Raw genomic sequence first — 16,559 nt, 5'->3', positions numbered from 1 at the left:
ACAGCCATGGGCAACCTGCTCTAGGTGGCTTTTCTTGAACAGGGGTTTGGACCAGATGGCCTCCAAAGGTCCCTTCTAACCTCAAGCATGCTGTTATTCTGTAATTTCCCGATGTTCCCCTCCCCATTTTGAACTGTTCAACATCCTCTTTCATGCCCTCTTTCCCTCTGGGTGACCACAGGTTGGAGAAACCCTTCTACGTGAGTCATGCACAGCAGTCACCCGGTCTGCTGGGAAAGAAGTAGAGCAAAATATGAAGTTGGCTGAAGCAGTAACTCATGATGCTGCTCTCCAGGACTGATCCTATGACAGTCTGCACTATGCCTGTGGCACCTGGCAGATCCTGACGCAGACCAGGCTTCAGTGGATTGCTGTTCTGTTCCTGAGCTGCCAGGCCAAAATTCGGTTTTAGGTTAGTGCATGGTTTATAAAGTGAATGGATCAGAACATTTCCTAAACAGAAGATATTCAGCATTAGAAAGCTGCGGTAAACGTGGTAGTTGCAGGAAGCAGTTATCCTGGTGAAGGTTTCTTTGGTATAACTCTGCCTTCAGTCCTCTGAGAGGTGGAGGAGGTAACAATTACTTGAGGAGAATTGATGAAGGGGTGTGGGGGTGTGGGGGCGGGATTGTCTGCTTTGTCTGTGATGTTCCTCTCTGTAGGAAATGATGGACCCCAATTATGCAGATGTCCTTAGTGAATCATCTGTCTCAACTTTCTCTTGCAGTAAATAATAGGAAGTAACAATGTTCATTAAATGTGTAGGGCTGCTGTCCTTGGAGAGTAGAATCTCCCCAGTGCACCTCCTATAGTGTACACAGAGTGAGCTTTCTGCATTAGTGTGCTTTGCTTCTCCACAATTCACTCTGGACAGCCACAAGAGGAAAGTGTAATTCAGGGCATGGAGGTGTATGTGTATTATTCCAGGAAAACCCCATCTGCCCCTGGGAAAAAGAAAAACCACCAGAAAACTGACCACATGGCATAGCCCTTTGGTCTGCGGTGGAACTGAGCTCAAGGTGCTCCAATCTCATTTTCTCCAGAATACCTACTTGTGTGTCTGTCTGTGTGTGTGTCTGTGTGTCTGTATGTGTTTGTGTGTGTTTGTGTGCACGCACGCTATGCAGTTGTCCTGCAATGGTTCCCCTCATATTGTGCAGGGTGTTTTTCTGTCCTGCAATACCTCTGCCCAGGGGGCAGAACCACAAGAGCACTTTTCCTTCCGGATTTTTTCCCCTGCCCTGTCTCCTGCTTTGCTGCATCCATCTGCCCTGATACCTCAGCACCCTACTCTGTATTCCTACAGACCTAAGCTTGTAAAAGGGGCTGAAACAGCCTGGAAAGAGAGAGTGAAACCTCAGTAATGCAGGGGATGGTGGTACAAGGGGATAGCAGTGCAAACCCTGGGCATTGTTTGAGATCTCAGTAAACACTGTGGTTGGTGGGACTGCGGGGAGCTGATCCACCATCCCTGCCCTCTTACAAGTCTCCCTGGCCTTTTCCTTCAGGCCTGTGAAACTGTTTCTCTTACTTATGTGACTGCTAAAACAATGCCAATTAGCAATGACTGTTTCCTGGTGTTGATCCTTATGCACAAGAGGCAGAAGAGGCACTGCCAGGGACTGTGTGCAGAGGCATCAGATGAGATGATCTGCAGGAGTGACCGGATTTCAGTAGTGGTCCTCTGAACTATTTGATCTCAGAAAGCAGAGCTATGGAGCACACAGTTATACACCCTCCTCCTTTTCTGTATTTTGACTCAAAAGAAGAGACAGTGGTGACATTTGTGGTCATATTCCGGGTTGTAGCTGTGCCATGTTCAGGGAAGGAGAGGAGTGTGCTGAAAGCTTAGTATTGCACGAAAACCAAAGTTTCTATACAGAATCACGGATTTAAAGCTCTGGCATGTTTTTGATCTCATAAATACTTACAATATCTAGAGAGAACGTCTGGAATTTGGATTGTTTTATGTAGTGTTTAATATAGTCGAGGTAGATGCGAAACACTATGGGACACCGTAATTTTCCACATGGAGTATTGTTCCAGGATGCTTTTGAAACTCTTTGGCTCCATCACCATTATACTATACTTGTTAAATAGAAGATGTTAAATAGAAACAGGTGATCACCTGGTGAGGGCAGGATCAGCTGGTACTCTGCATTTTGACATGATGTCCACAGAAACATATCCTGCTTAGCGCTGCAAAGACTGTTAGAGTACAAGTGTTTGTTATTCGAGTGAGGCTGGCATTAATCCCTGAAGTCAGTGTTATCCATTCCAGGCTGTGGGACTGCATAGTGAACAGATGTGCCAGTGCATATGCACAACCCTTATGTGAAAATACAAACCACTTGTATTTTGTTAGAGCAAGGTTCTGGTATTGCCGTTCTCCCCTTGCCTTAGACAGACAGTATTTCGAGATTAAAACACATCTGCAAACTGTTTTTCTGGTGGAGGGGCAGGAAACGTTTTATAGGCGTTACATAACTGTACAGTATGAATATTCAAGCTCCATTTTATTAAAGTATATAACTTCTCTGACATAACTGGGTTATTTCTTCCTCTAAATTTAGCATACAGCAACACTGATTTGCTTAATAAAGAGCAATATTTACTTTAAGATTCCCATGGTATTAACTTTGGAACCTAAATCAGTTTCTGATGGCTTCAGTGGAGACTGGGTCAAATCGTTCCTTTTATTTTTTATTTTTTTTATTTTTTATTTCTTTTATTTTTTATTTTTTTTAAGAAACAGAGATAGAGATGGGACTTTTTTTTTTTTTTTTTTTTTTTTTCCCCGAAGTTAAAGGACATATAGCAAAAGCAGACATCCAAAAAGTGCTGAAGAAAGACTAAATGAGGAGGTAAAATGGAAAGTAGTTACTTTTATAATCACTATATAGAGTTTGTAGCCACTTTTCCATACTGAGCTGATTATGAGAGAGTTCCCAGAAGATAGAAACCAAATAGGTCTTTATTTTGGCAGTGATCATTCTAGGTGTTCTTTAATGGGCATTATTCTTGCTAAATTATGAATGAGCTTTATAGTAAGACAAATGCCATTATCAGAGTTATTTATTCATGGGCTGTCATCTGTAACATCCCCACACTAGTTTTTCTCAAAGTTTAGTATCGATCATTTGCTTTAATCAGATGCATCAAGGGACACTCTAAGAATCAGCAACTGCAGCTTTGAGTATCAGCATCTCTCCCTGGGTCTCTGCCAGGCTTAAGTGAGTACTGAGGCTATGTCGGGCATTAGGTAACAGGAGCAGTAAGTGGGGGCTTACTCTCCTTACATTAGGATAAGTGTACGTGTGTCCCCCAAACTCTGACTTGACTGATGATTAATCAGTCTGCGCTGACATGCCCATTACTCTGTTTTTCCAGTTGATTCTGAGATTCTCCAGAGCTCTGCAGGGATGATGCCCTGAAGAATTGCCGGGAGTGCAGAAGGGCCTCGTTCACCCTAATGGTATTGACTGCTGCTCATTCTGTCTCGCCAGGTAAGATCTTCTAAGATGAGAGTAAATATTCTCTGCTCCACAGTAGCTAGGAGGCTCAAACCAAGTCTAAAATCAGCATTACAATGCCGAAGCAATTTAAAATGATACAATGTCTATTACTGTTTATATTGCTTACAGAGCAGAGAGGCAAAAGGCATGGTGTCAGCATCTTGCCTGGCTCAGTGAGTGCTTGCTTCTGCATTGATCTACATGTGGCACAGACTGCCTTATTTTCACTCTTTATTTCTTTACACAAAGAATCAACTTTACCAGATACTAAATCCAGACACACACAGCAAGAAATCTGCCCTCCTTTTTCTGTCTTCATTGATGTATCTGGTGTCCCTGAAACACTCTGGCTAGCAGACACTTCACATTAGGCATGAGAAAGGTAAAGTCTAGGTGTGAGTTAGTCTCCATAGACGACTTCTAGACTCAATTGGGAGAAATGGGCATCTCTAGATGTTGATTTATCTGAGAAGGGTGTTGAAGAGAGAGAAGAGGGACTTAGACACTCAGACTATTTTTATACCACTCAGCGGAGCCAGGCGATCACAAAGCCCTGCACACCGGCACATGACCATCCATATGGTCAGATTGTGAGCACCGTCAGTGACATCCCAATGCTCTCCCAGACAGTGCCCACACACAGCTCAGGGCTCAGCGTGGGCCTGACACATTCTCAGTAAGTGAATTAATGTAGTTAGTCTGCTTTGGGGACTGAGAGAATTGTATGGATCTGAGAAAGTTAGCTCAGAGTCAGAGAGCGGGTCCAGTCTCATTTTCTAGTGTGAACTTCTCGAGGTTTTTAACCAAAGATGAGCTGAATCCTACAGTAAACATAATTTTCAGTATTTTGGAGAGTACTACAGTACACCTGTGATGTAGTGTGGGAAGAAATAAGTTCCATGTCAGCACAGTATAAAACAGTCCTAAAACCCTGCAACGTGCCCTTAAGATATATATTTGTCATATTGGGATCATATCAATAAATTAAAGTCCAATCCTTATTTTTGTCTACAGTGAATGGGAAACCCTCCTTTGAGGAAAATTCTCTTTTCAGTTGCCAGAGAACAGATCATGGGCAATTTCACTGAGATGTAAGGTGTTACCCTGGTGTAAAAGCTGCTGGAGACTCAGGACTACTGACTTCAGAGCTCAGTCTTTACACCAGAAAACTCAGGAAATCTCAGTGAGTAATTTCAAATCCAGCTCCATACTCAAGAATGATTTGTGAAATAAGGCATTTCCTTATTTTTCATACAGTCCATTTAGCTTGTCCAAAATATGACAGAAAAAATATTTGTTCCCATTTAGATTTTTTATCAGGATAACTATGCCTATATAAATGATCTATAATATAGTACTTTCACAAATATCTTCTACTGTTATTACTAAAGATTTCAACATATTTTTAAATCACAGTTTACCACAGCTCATTATGTTTTAGCACAGCCTGACCTCCTTATCTTCCTACTGGAAAAGATAGCGAGAGACAGCGTGTACATATTCCTTTTAAAATGAGATATACAATTCCCTCTTTCCCTCCCCACTAACACACTTTTTTTTTTTTTTTTTTTTGAATTCCAAAGTCCCATCATTTTGCACAGCCCCATCTGCTTCTATTTTGAGGCAACTATTCTTCTGGCTCTGGAGTGCTGGGTAGCACTCCTGCTAAAGTCTGTCACTGTCTCTGGTTAATCAGCTGGAGAAGCTGCTGCTGCTATCTCTGCAGCACTCGGTGCCCATGACAGCCTGGGGAACAAGAGGATTGGAAGAGAACCTGCTTCTCCCACATGCTAGTGGAGAACAGATCACCCAGCCACCAGCCTTCCCCACACCCCCCAAGTAAATGTGTCTGTATGCTGCATGCTTCATGCTGTAGCAAAAATAAATAAATAAATAAATATAGTTTTAATAGATATGCACAGGAATTGAAGCTCTGTCCAGCAAAATGGGTCATGTATTAATTTTTAATGATTTAAATTGGAAATATCCAAGGTAATCCTAACACATATCAGTAGAGTGGCACGTGCATCTAGCAGGCAGGCTGCACATTTAGTTGAAATAGTCATTTTGCTGGTTAAATTAACACATTTTAAAATTAGTCTGGTGTACACTCTGTGGGCATGCGGGTGGAAATTTTACAGAAACAACACTGTAAAGTTTTCAGCTGGATGAAGTATTTCATTATCCAGCCTTTGTAGTGAAAGGAAAACATGCTTGGGAAAGAAGGCCAAGCTTCACCATGAGTCACAGAGCGACAGGTCCAAGCGCAGAGGGCAGGGCGGCACCAGGCTGCCGCTGCCCCCGGCTGTTCCACCAGGCTGCCCTGCACGGACGGCTGCCCCCTTTCTCTGCCGACTGCCCACCCGTGGCACCATGGAGCCTGTGGCCAGGAGGAAGCCGTCTCTGGTTCCAGTAGGCTTAGCAACGCGTCAGCATCAAGCCCTGGTTTACACGGGGAGCAGCTGCCCCGGCACTCATGGTGAGGTGGGCGGCACAAGAGAGGGACCTCAGCCAGAGTTTGGGTCTTCATTTTTTTCATTCATACAACTCCCCTCACCTGGTTTCCTCCTAGGTTCAGGAGTAGGTCTGGATGATCTGAAACTGCATCCTCTGGTGCACATCCATGACATTTAGGGTCTCCATCCTGAACATGTCACTTACAGATGTCTAAACCAAGTAAAAATGGGGTTTACAGTTTTAAAGCAGGTACACACTTAGGAAAATGTCACCCATACTTTTCAGCTCTGCCTTTTAAAATATTCCATGAATGGAGTATTTCACCACATGAACCTCTAAATGGAAGCCTATATTTGCATAAAAAGGACTTTTCTCATTTTCAGTGGTCATTTTTATTTATTTTTTCTGTCTTGGCAGCAAAGTTGTCTTTTTATTTTATGTTATGTTATGTTATTTTATGTTATGTTATTTTATTTTATTTTACTTTCTGCTTTCTGAGCTTTGTCAGGTCTTAGAATATTTTTCATGTATAGTGAAGATAACATCTGATGAATCAAATTTTTGACATTTTCTTGCTTGTCAGAAAAGGCATTCAGAATGCTGTTTTTATAAGACCTAATCTTTACATTCTACAGCAATAGCTGAACTTTCCTTTGAAATCTATATGTGATGTCTCTGCCTTCCTTCCTGCATTCTAATCTCTGGGCATATACAGTTGTGAAATGTCATATATGCCATTTACACCTCTATTCCAAACGATCTGCAGTAAACAGCCTTATCACACTAGTGTCATTTTCCTTTCAAAGCTTGAAATGCAATGTGTTAATTGCAACCTATTACTTATTTATGATTACTGCACCAAATCCACATCTGCTTTTTTTGCAGTTCTGAAATCATGTTCTGGACCATTACTGTTTTTATTGCTATTACTGTTATTTATTGTCATTATAAAGGTGTGCATATGTAAATGATACTTTTCAACTAAAATTAAGGCTCTTTTCTAATTTCAATATATTTAGACAGCGCTGAATTAAATAATGGCAATAGTAATTCAAAGACATAAACACACCCCACACACAGAAAGACTGCTGACTAGGAAGTTCAGTGAAAGCATGTTTAAGGGAAAATTGTCAAGATACAAAGGGATTTATGCACGCATTTATTACTTGCACTAGTGGGAGTTCCACTAATAAATCCCTCGGGATGAATGTGAGCCTACATTCTTCAATGCTGGTGGAGCAGACCTTATCTTCAGCAATCATTTTATTTCCACACTTTAATGTCCCCATTCTATAGTGAAGCTCTCTATAATTTTTCTAAAAGATTTTTTATCAGTCTTGATCAAGTGTGTTAGTTGATAAATGGTTGAGAGGTGCAGACTACAAGGAAAGATGCAATGAGTCATGCTGTCTCCTAGAAACCAGACAGCAAATAGCTTTCAACAACTATTGCAGTCTTCCAAAGTACCCTCCACTCCAGTACTCTCTCAAGATGTAATACAGTCTGCCACATTACCTGTATCTTTGTCTGCCCAGGAAAATTTGGGAAGCAACTGTAATGAAACAAAGTTAAAGTGGAGTTCTTCAGTACCTACCCAGAGGAACGAGAATGATGCTGACTTGGGCATCATGCAAGAGCCATTCCAGGGACCTCCATGTGCCTCCCATGGTGCAGGAGCATTGCACATAAGATACAACACAGAATATTGCAGTGACTGTAGGCACATTCATTGCTTGGTGAAGAGTAAGTGCCAGCTGGGTGACACTCAGTTATTATCCCGAGACACAAACAGGGTCTTTGGGATGGTGGGATGCGAGGACTCCCTAGGCCTGAGTCAGTAACAGAGGTTGATCCTCACTTAAAAGTCACTCAAGAAGGCACTTGGGTTGCCGTGTCTAGCTGCCTACCCACACAAAATGAATTTTTATATTAATACTCCAGTGAGATGGACTGGGATTTTTATTCTCACTTAGCAGATATAAATACTAAGAAAAGGAATATAAATAATTTGTCTGAAAATGGGGCAAACCATCATAAGTGTTAATGGTACTGGACCCAAGAGCCTGAGACCCTCATTTCTGTGCCCTGATGATCCAGCCATGTCTCTCTAGATCCTGTAGCAATAGTTTCTATGGCAATGACCTACAAGAAAAAAGTTATATTTGCATATGCCTTTACTGATCTTGCATTTCCTTCGTATTCTTTTTGAATAGATTAGTAATAAAGGATAAACACCGGAGGAGCCCTGTGTGGAAAGGCTGAAGGACAGCACCAAACCCCGTGTTCTTTCCCAGCTGCAGTGCTCCTGTGAGCCCTGACCTTGGCTCCAAGGCTGCAGAGACTCTTGGGGATCTCTGTCAGCCCTAGCGTGGGCGCGCTGAATGTCCTCAGGCACTCTCCTCCCTCTTACCGAAGCAAGCATAAGGAGCACGATACTGCTACTGCCTGCCTGTGACCTGCTGTGTCCCCGAGCTGCTCAGATGTAAGCACCCTGCACAGGGTGCCTTTTGCAGTTGTTCCCATTAGGGACCCTACCCACAGATCTCCACAGTGGTACCACCAAAACCTCATGCATGCTCTTTTTTAAAGATGAGTGTGCAAGGAAAAAAGTCATTAAATGAGCAGGAGATTGAGGTTGAATGGAACTTTCTTTGTATAAACTCAGTTTACACAGATATTTGAATATAGCTACTTTATCCTATGTAGTAGGAATGTATTTACCCTATCATTAAAAAACAGATCTTTTTCTGTTCTTTGCCTAAGAGCTTGTTCTATATGCCTATCTGCCTTGCATCCTTATCCAGCTTTTTGTAGGGGAATGTGAAGGGAGTCTTTAGCAAGTCCTTTACACTGTCCATAAGGTTACTATGACACGGCAATCTGGAATCTGATCTCAGGTTTCCAGGACCTGATCTTGAAAGGTCTGGGAGGACGATCTATTTATCTTCCCTGATGATGTTTTGTTTCTCACGGAACCAATCTCTTCTTTCTGTTTGCTCCCACTTTGAGGTCGTAATCCCCTGTTTGTGATACCAGCAGGATTCCCACAGCAACAGATTATGATGTCACAGGCAGAGATTTATGAAGCCATAGGCAGAGAAGCAGGAAGAAGGGCTCTGTTGTGAGACGTCCCAGTCTGCGAAGTCTTTTTTTAGTAATTGCCCAAGTGGGAGGAAACCCATCTCACAGAAGTTATATTTTAACCATCTAAGCAACTGGTTTTCAAAGTGTGACAGAGCATGGATATTCAACAGCAGGTTTTCTGCTTTAAAGCCCATTCATAAATCCTGAATGAATACTCTCAAAACCTTTGAGGCGATTTCACATGTGTCACTAACAAAAGGAGGAAAATGCATTGGCATGGACAACAGTTATATCGAATGTCTTTGTAAAATGAAAGAAGAGGTAAGACAGCTATGGGAGCTGCACAAAGGTGCTCAAGGGACATCCTAAGCAGTGACTGTGCCTGGGGTGGCCACTGTCCCTTTCACAGCCTCATGGCAAGCAGGGAAGTAAGAGTCTGTACTTTTTCAGAAATTTTGCTGGTTCTCCATGAATATCTCCTTGGCTCAGTCTTGCCCGCATTGCTTTATTTTGGGCAACACTCAGTGCCCATTGCAGACATGTTAATGATACAAGGCATTTAAGACAGAGATCTGTGGGACTTTCTGTGAGTGAGCTGTAGGGCTTCAGGTCTTGTGACTGGTCAGCCACATTCTGTAGTGTCAGGATCAGATGGGAGCTAAACCCCCTCTGCCCCTGTATGCCATGCAGGTGCTGAGCAGAAATGATGGTAGGTGGCTGTCCAGATGGGTCTGGCACCTGAGTCAAAGCAGAACAGCTTAAGCACTGCTGTGGAAATTGAAGAGGTCTGTTTGCCAGTGTGTGTTTTGGGAACTGAATGTGCAGGCTTTGCTCCCAGTGTGTGAGCCTTGATTGGTTTGCACATTCTTCCCTAGTTTGTTCTTATGAGGAACAATAGCAACTCAAAGTGTGCCAGTGACCACAGCATTGTTTTGAATCTAACTTGCATGGTGACTGGCAGGCACTTGATCTGGCATTTTACTGAGGTGTAACTGAATGTGATTTGTATAAGAATTTCCTCAGCAGTGGTTCTTGTGTCTTTTTAGTGGGATTTTTGCCCAAGTTCTAGACCTCAGCTTTCCCTGTGGCTTTGGACTGAATTCAAGCCAGAAAGATCCAATTTCTCAGATCAAAATTAAATGCTATAAAGAATAGCTGAAATTCTTACAAGAACATCTGAAATGCAAAACTGACATTGTCTCAGAAATCTCATGTGAGGTTTCTACAGGGGCAGTACAGCTGAAACCTCCTCTGATCTCAAAAATGTGAAAGCAAATCTATCTTTCCTCCATTTCTTTTCAAGAAGAAAAGCCCATATGAAAATCACTTCAAAAACTATAAGTCAGTGTCAAGTCATCAGGCTGTTGGAAGCCCATTGCTGATTTTCCCATGGTCACAAACTTGAACAGATAAGGAGACGAGTCTTGTAGTCATACAAGTCACACAAATTACCCCCTCTTGAAAACAGATTTATTGTTTTTTCTGTTGCAGGCATAAGCTGCACTTTTACAGCAACATGAGTTACTGGTGTCACTTAAGAAGTTCCAGCACCCTTCTACTTCTGCTGTTCATCACTATCCTCCCACTGCTCTTTCTGTTATGCTGGCAAAACCATTCATATGAACTCTCTTATGAACTTAATCAAAGAAATGGTGACATAAAGGCATGAACAAGCAGTCTGCAGTGGTAGGTGCAAGATCACTTTCCTTGGCATGAGTTCTGACTGATTCTGCCTTAAAGTGCATATGTAATGACAGTTATATTTGCATATCTATTTGTTAGCTTAAATTCTCCTCATTCTGTTGCTTGTACAGATTATATCTATACAGAACTAAAATTTACCTAGAATGTTTTATGGGGTTGTCCCAAGATACTGATCCTGGAACCAACTGAATCATGGTTTCAGTCCCAGATCTCTCCAGACCCACTCTAGTTTTGACACAATCTGAACATCCCTCATTTGACCTAATGTCAGCCTTTGACCTTCACATATGTAGGATAAATGTCAGGTAGCAGAGCATTCAGAGGGTTTGGTGACTGCTGCGGGGCTTTCAAGATAACTCTGATTATGATACTTGATTTACTACTTCTTGTTGGAATCGTATAGACATTCTGATTATGAACAAGCACTAAACAGCTGTGGCACTAAAAGAGACGGGCAGACACAGCAGGCAGAGCCAACACATGGTGCCTGATGTAATTCCATAAGGCTGTTACTGATACATGATTTAATGTCATTCACTTTAAGAAAGTCATTCAAAACAACACTATTAAAAAAAAAAAAAAGTGCAGGATTAAGTAACAATCACACTGAAATTTTTGGAGTTCCTCATTGTTGAAAAATTAGTTGTCATGCTATTTTAAATTTGTCACAAGTAGAGCCAGAAAGACAAAAACAAAGTTTCTCCCTCAAGAGGGTATTATTTTTTGCTCAAATTTCTTAAGTTTATGTCTTTCTACTTTGTTCCTTAAAAACTTGTCCAACTTTTACGAACTACTGCATCCTCAGTAACAGAAAAAAACATACACAAGTGTTAACATTCATTAGTCTCTCAATGTTTTGAATGCCAAGTAAGAAATTAATAATAAAACAAAGAAAGTGTGTTTCTTCAATATGACTTATATTGGTCTTACACCCACACTTTCCTTAAATAACTTTTAGAGTGGAACTCTATCTATTCACTTTGTATATCTCTCAGCCCACACTAATGATTGTTAGGACCTGTAGAATCCTGACACTGGAGGATGTGAAGTGACTTTACAGACATTATCAGATCATGTCAGTAGTTTCATGATCTCCATTTCAGAGATGCGGGTTCTGAGGCACAGAAGTTCAAGTGACATTCCCAGGGACTCAGAGGAAACCCTGAACAGATGAGAAGCCCAGAATTCCCAAACTCTTTGTCCTGCTTACAAATCACAAAACCACTCATCTTCTGTGTACCTCAGAGATTTTTCCATTCCTGACCATTCAGAGATTTCTACATACTCAGACTTTTCTGCAAAATTCACCGTATAGCAAGTATAATCTAACAAAACTTTTAAAGTAAACAGTGAAAGGGTCAGAATCTAATTCTTGCCATATTAGCCTTAGGAAATGCAAGAGATGTGTTTCTGCTACATCAGTCCCTGACAGACACTAATTACAGCTCCAGATATTCTTTGCTTAGGCCATAGCATGGGGCATATGCCTGAGAAATGTAAAGATCTGTTATGGTCAAAGGACTGAGCCCAAATATTGATGGTCTTGCTGGGTTAGACTGTGTGTGTGCCAGCTAGGCTGTGTGTGCTCCAATGATTGCAGAAGTGCTGGAGCTGAGTACATTCTGACAGGCCACAAAAGACACAATCCCCTGGGAAAAAGTCTGTAAAATTTACAACCACCTTCAAGTTACTCTAATTTTGTTTGTAAGCCTGACAAAGAATTAAGGAGTCATAAGAAACTCCCCAATGCTTCTCTACTGACTGAAAAAGGAAGTAAACCCACTCTCTGTGAAAGAGGGTCCATCTATGCGTGCAAATGTTTATCTATCATAGAATCATTAAGGCTGGAAAAGACCTCCAAGATCATCTGGTCCAATCATCCCCCTACCACCAATGTCACCCACTAAACCATGTCCCTAAGCACCACATCCAACCTTTCCTTAAACACCCCCAGGGACGGTGACTCCACCACCGCCCTGGGCAACCTATTTATATTGCAGAGATAATCTATATTGCAAATATCTATCTATATTGCAAAGATATTCCACATATAATCCTATACTTCTTCTGGGTTAGAACCATAGAATCATAGACTTGTTTGTGTTGGAAGGGACCTCGGTGATCATCTAATTCTAGCCCCTCTGCCATGGGCAGAGACACCTCCCACTAGCACAGGTTGCCCAATGTCCCATCTAACCTGGCCCTGAACACTTCCAGGGATGGGGCATCCACAGCTTCTATGGGCAACCTGTCCCATTACCTCATCAGCCACATAATAAAGAATTTCTTCCTAATATCCAATCTAAATCTACCCTCTTTAAATTAAATTGACATGATTCCCTGAATCTAGTTCAGGTTTAAGAACAAAGATGCATTTCTTGTGTTTCCCAAAGTTGGCTTGCTTTAGTCAGATGTGATGCTGTGTTGGGGGGAGGGGGACGCTTTTTTGACTCAAGCGTTCCCTGCTCGGTGCTACAGACCTTGCCTTGGCTCCTTGATGTTTACTACAGGGAGGGGAAGAAGTAAAGTTCTCTTTCAAATCATTACTTTCTTGCTTCATTGTTATTCAAAGTACTGTTTTCTAGTTCTTAGCCAACCCATATTGAAATAAATGTAACACATGATACCTTATAAGTAGGCAGAGGTGGGTGAAACTCTTGGGATGACAAAGTCTTCCCCATCCCCTGTTTAACATAGGCAGTCAGATTGTGTAATTCTTTCAAAAAAGTTAAAACTTAAAAAATTTTTTTACTTTTTTATGGTCTTGCTGAAAGAATGATCCAGGACTTCATCACTCTAATGGCTCTTTTTAATTTCTTCTCTGCAGTCACTGTTGTTAACTTAGAGCAGCGTGAAAATGCTTGGGCTAATTTTAAATAAGCAGCCTTTGAAACAATCTATCTGGGTGGTGCTAAGCATGGACTCTCTTGGTTTGCTTCTGAGTAAGTAGACATATTATTTGGCTATGTCTACACAGAGGCATGGCATAGTATGACCAAATCTGTAGAACGATACTTGTTGCTGAAGAATCCACATCCACATTACAAACGTTTTGGGGATTTTACCTACTCTGCTTGGCTGAGCCTGATCCCATGGATTGAACCCCTAACAGTGGCTGGAGATCACAAGGTGAATTTTTATCACATGCTAGATACATTTAATCTGAAAGGAATCCAGAGGGTGCTCCCTAGAAACATTCTGCAAAGTGAAGCAAACAGATCAGGAGATCTACTTCAAAAGCATACTCTTGATCTGAATCAAAACACTGGTGTAAACACACCTTCTGTCTTCGTAGGCTAAACCTACCACAAGTGTGTAGATTCAGACAAACCAAAATCACTCTTGCCATGCTCTGAATGGGTCAAATGTGACCCAGCTGTGTCATGGGAGTAGAGTGCTGTGATCTGGCTAGTATTCTCTAAGGACAGCTTAAATCTCTATCCTCTTACGTAATCTTGTTCCCCGTCTCCTTTCCTAATATAAAAGCTATTCCCCATATCAAACTGGGAGTGATTTTCCTGGCCTGCACCAGTTTGAATATGTCTTTTTGGAACAGGGAGAAACAGAACTGGATGTGTAACTCCAGCAGAGGCCAGTATTTGGAGCTCATCATTTAGATTCTGCAAATGCTCATAGACATCACTACATCAGTTACAGGCAGTTCCCATTTCAAGGCTATTTCAGCAATTGTATCAGATAGAAATTTAGCCATCAGCTACAAATAAGACAGGCAGACACTGCAGACCTAGAATAAAAGAATTATAGTGTTCTGTACCACTTTTCACAAGCTTAATCTGGGCAGCACCCAGAGAAAATTGTATAGATGTTTAGAACTGACCTATAGTCAAGAGTATAGGAAATACCCAGGACATATATATACATATATATACATATACATATATATAGATATATACACACACACAATATATATATATAAAGTGTGTATATACACATATATATACATATATATATATACATATACATTTTTCTCTCCCTCAGCTCAGACCTCAACACTTCTGGAGTTTGACATAGGCCATTGATGGGGCAATTACGACTTAAATGGGACAGTTAGGTTGTCAGAATTGAGTATTCTAGATATGCGCATTTTTCATAGAATTTACTATATTTTGTTGTCTTATGATCCCTCCATCCCTGCCTACATAACCCATTACTTTGCATTTATGCACCACAGGCAGAAGACTTGACTATCTGTGGGAAAGAAGGCAGATGGGAGAGAAGATGCCTAGTTGTAAAATAAAAGATTGAAAGGACAAAGAATAATGGAAGAACTTCTATTTTTGACAGCTATACATCTTAAATGCATACAAAACTTAAAATTTGGAAGGCAGCACACTCCCAAACACTTCGCAGTTGCTGTCATTGGGCATTTTGTGTCAGAAATATGATTCTGACTGACATTTGTGGGAGTAGCATTCACAGGAAAGATTGTACTGAAAAGTAGCTTTGATTTGGCATGTCTATATTGTACCATAAAACATAGTATAGATATTCCCAAGCCAGTTTCTCATCTGGCTCCAGGACAGAGTAGTTCCTTTTGTAATTAGCCATGCTGAGGGGCAGAGTTAATTTAGTTGGGGTCCTGTGCTAAGAAAATGTAAATCTTCTGCCTCCAGGACCTGAGCTAAGATGGTGGTGTCAGGGTGCTTTTGCTTGAAGTGGATTTGGGCAACAGACCAAGTTGTAGCATTGCACTGGAAAGTGTGGACACATCCTTAGCTGGTGATGCTTCAGAGAATTAGAGGTTTATCTGCATCACTTCTTCCATGTCTTATCTTCCAATTTCTTCTTTCAACATAAGGAGGAACTTTGGTCTCTGGGTGGTTTTACTTGAGTTTGAACCAACTCAAACACTTTGGGTTCGAAAGTTTAATTTCAATACTACTGGTTTCATGTTCTGTTAGGATAAAGTTGGGGTAGCTGGCCTAGAAAGAATCATTTCCAATAAAAGAAGAAAAATATATAAAAAAGGAAAGAGAAAGAATTTTGCAGAGTTATAAACAGATGTCGAGATGAGCAGAATAACAGAAAAAGTTAATGGAAAAATTAATACAGTAAATATATTCCATGTAGCATGTAGTCAATGCAAGGGGCAAACTGGCTTTAAGGACAGGTTACTGCATGCTGGCATTTTTTTTTTTTAGCTTGAATTGTGTGCCAATGTGGCTTGTTTGTTTTCTACTTGAGTAATTGAATCATTCTGGGGAAAAAAAAAAAAAAAAAAAAAAGGAGGCTAGCAATCTTACAACTCTCAGCAAATAGTTTTAGAGTGTCACAAAAATCTCTGTCATTCTTTCTTTGATTTCTAACTGCCTCTTAGAAACTTTATTCCCACACTGGTGGTGGGGTGGGAGGCCATGATTTACATGCTCTGTGTTGGACTCTGGCCAGTGGTATTGGAACGGCCCATACTCTTTGCCAGATCTGCTGAGAACCTGTGATGACATTTTTGGAAGGGCAAGATGTCTCTTAGAGTTCAGGGAATGGGTGGATTATCTGTCACTGTAAGTGTTTATGTAATCTAAATAATCACTGGCTTCAGTTTGCAGTCTGAGCTGAGGTGCTGGTTCATTGCTCTGATCTCTGAACCAGTAAGTCCATCTTAAGAGCTTGGGACATGCCATGTCTCTGTCCATGCTTTCACAATTAGTTTCTGAATCGCAGGGAAGCTCTTAAAAATAAAAACATTTAGATGCTTTGTAGTCCTCTGTACAATAAAATGAACTGAACCTCCATGACCTCCTGGGTCTTATACAAAGACCCTTGAAGTAGGGTAAGCCT

The 16,559-nt window shown here is 41.2% G+C and overlaps 1 long non-coding RNA gene across 1 annotated transcript; it reads left to right on the top strand.

The window, feature by feature from the left end:
• Positions 1-8,088: 8,088 nt before the first annotated feature.
• LOC106042640 (uncharacterized) lies at positions 8,089-15,058 on the top strand. Its single transcript, XR_001211258.3, has 4 exons — positions 8,089-9,377; positions 10,548-10,742; positions 13,588-13,702; positions 14,953-15,058. It is a non-coding gene; the product is annotated as an uncharacterized lncRNA (long non-coding RNA).
• Positions 15,059-16,559: the final 1,501 nt, after the last annotated feature.

The sequence above is a fragment of the Anser cygnoides genome, chromosome 2 (assembly GCF_040182565.1).
Source record: "Anser cygnoides isolate HZ-2024a breed goose chromosome 2, Taihu_goose_T2T_genome, whole genome shotgun sequence".
NCBI lineage: Eukaryota > Metazoa > Chordata > Aves > Anseriformes > Anatidae > Anser > Anser cygnoides.
Note: the sequence above shows the minus strand (reverse complement) of the source record. Positions and strands in the feature narration are given on the sequence as shown.